The sequence below is a fragment of the Chrysochloris asiatica genome, unplaced genomic scaffold (genome assembly GCF_000296735.1).
Source record: "Chrysochloris asiatica unplaced genomic scaffold, ChrAsi1.0 scaffold00007, whole genome shotgun sequence".
NCBI lineage: Eukaryota > Metazoa > Chordata > Mammalia > Afrosoricida > Chrysochloridae > Chrysochloris > Chrysochloris asiatica.
In genome coordinates, this window is record NW_006408525.1 from 26575940 (window position 1) to 26578993 (window position 3054).

Genomic DNA, 3054 nt, shown 5'->3' on the forward strand with positions numbered 1-3054 from the left:
CCCCATGATTAACTTAATAGATCCTGCAAGAGCATTTTGCACCTTTTAGAAAATGTACCTTACATGGTTTTATAAAATTATAAACTATGCATCAATCACACCTACTCAGCATCTCTAGAAAGTTCCATCCAACACCAACAGAATACACATTTTTCTTAAACACACATGGAAAGCTCTCCTGGATATACTAAGGCATAATATAAGCCTCTATAAATTTAGAAGGATTGAAATCACACAAAGTTATTCTCCAACCACAATGAAACTTACTTTAAAATGAACAAGATGAGATTGAGAAATTTCACAAACATGGAACTAAAAAATCATATGTATAAATAAACAGTGGGTCACATAAGAAATCATAAGGAAAAATACACAATACATTGATGTCTCAAATCAATAATCTGACTTTGCATATTGGATGAAACCAAATGTTGATTCTCCTAAAAGATTAACAAAATTGCAAAATTTATGCTAGAATAAACAAGAGGGGGAAAAGAGAGAGAGAGAAGACTGCAATTATTAAAATCATGAGTGAATGAGAGGTAGTCCTACTGAACATACAGGAAAGAACAAGATTATAAAGAGATGCTATGAACAACTGAATGCACACAAATGAAAACTCTTCACATGGCTAGGGTGAATACAAGATGGCATAGACATACTGGCACACAGTTAGACAGTTCCTGTAAGCTTAAACATAGAGTTAGCCTATAGCCTCATAGGAATCTACCCAAAAAACAGAAGTCTGTGTTCACATGAAAACTTGTATATGAATGTTCATATCAGCACTATTCATAAATAACAAAAAGTGGAATTCACGAAAATGCCCATGAACTGATAAATACGTAAATACACCTTGGCATATCCATACAATGAATTCTTTTTCAGTCATAAAAAGGAATGAAGTACTGATACAGGTTACAAGATAAATAGCTCTCAAAAACATCATGCTAAATGACAAAAGCTAAGTGCAAAAGGCTACATATTGTGTGATTCCATTTATAGTAACTTTTCAGAACAGACAAAGTTATAAAGACAGAAAGCAAATTAGTGTTGGCCAGGAGATGGAAGGAAGAGGGATGGGAAGTAACTGCCAATGAACACCAGGTTTCTTTATTGAAGTGATGAAAAGATTCTAAAATTGCAAAGGGCTGATGTTTATAAATATACCAAAATCACTAAACTGTACACTTACAAGTGAGAAATTTTATGGTATATGAATTATGCTTGCAAACAGTGTGGCATTTAAGGAAAGGTTCCCCTTTAGGGACAAGAATGAAACAAAGCACTTTTTTATAACCACTTCTATTCAACCTTGTTTTGGAGGTTGTATGCAGTATACTGAGGCAAGAGGAAGAATAACAGATAATAGGATTTATAATGAAATAATGCAATGCTCAAAATTCACAGATCACATTACACTATACACAGAAAACTCAAATAATCTATGTACAAATGATTCAAATTGATATGGGTATTTAGCAAGGTTTCTAGATACTAAACGGAGTCCTAATGTAGTGTTGTGGGTTAATGCGTTAGACTACAAAGTCAGTTTGAACTGCAAGGTCGGCAGTTCAAGCTCATCACTCACCCCTCAGAGAAACCCAATATGGGGTCACTATGAGTTGGAACCAACTCAATGGCCCTTAATAACAACAACTAGAAACTGGAGGGTCAATATACAAAAATATTTTTGTGACAGAAATAAACAGATACAAACATTGAACCAAGATAATTCCATTTATAGCATCATACACTATTTAATTAAGAATAAATGTAATAATGATGTACAAGAACTCTACACAGGAATCTATAAGACATTATTATGAAACATTAAAGAAATTTTAAATAATAAAAAAGATAAGCTATACTATTGAACTAGAAGACTCACTGTTGGAAAAAAAAATCACTGCTCTCCAAAATGATCCGTGAATGCAATATAAATCCAGAAAAAAAAAAAAACCCAAATAGCTTTGTGGGTATATGTGAGGGCTAGGAGTGGCAGAGTGTGTGAATTGCAAGTTGATTGTACAAGTTATATGAATATGCAAAAGATCAAGAACATTTTAATCAGAAGGAAAAGTAGGAATATTTATACAATCAGAAACCAAGACATTTAAAAGATTTGTTGTACTTTAGATGGTATGATTGGTTTTAGCAAAAGAATAAAGAAGTAGACAAACAGAACGGAATAACAAAACAAAAAAAAGATCCAAGCATCTAAAGTAATTTGATTTATAGTAAAAGTAATAGAGCAGATTACTGGGCAGAGATTGGTCTTTTAAAAACATGATCTGGAACAATACAATATCTGCCTGCAGCAAGGGACCAAGGATGACTTGTTTTCTACCTTTTATATAAAATTCAATTCCAGGTATATGTTAGATACCAGAGATCTGGTGTGGTGCTGTAGAATCAGTACTGGATTGCAAAACATGAGGTTGGCTGTTCAAACTCACCAGCAGCTCTTTGGAAACCCTATATAGGGTCACTATGAGTTGGAAGCAGCTTGACAGCACTTAACAACAACAACAACAACAACAACAAATGCAAAAGTCAAAACAATAAGGCATTTAGAAAATAAAATAGAAGAATATCTTTATGATCTTGGGCTACTGGAGTAAATGCACCAAAACCAGGAAAAGATAAATTCACTGGACTATTTTATAAACAGGAGTCCTGGTGTGGCACTGTGGGTTAATGCACCAGACTGCAAAGCCATTTAAACAGCTGCTCCTTGGAAACCCTATACAGGACCGCTATGGGTTAGAACCGACCCAACGGCACTTCACAACAACATCAACATCTTATAAACAAGAGCAACTACTTAGAAAAAGTGTGAAAATACAAGACACAACAGAGGGGAAATTATTTGTAACATTCATAATATATATAATGTTGTTGTTGTTAAGTGCCGTCGAGTCAGTTCCCACCCATAGTGACCCTGTACAGGGTTTCCAAGGCTGTAAATCTTTACAGGAGCAGAAAGCTTCATCTTTCCCGCGGCTGGTAGTTTCGAACTGCTGACTTAAGGTTTGCAGCTCGATTCTTAAC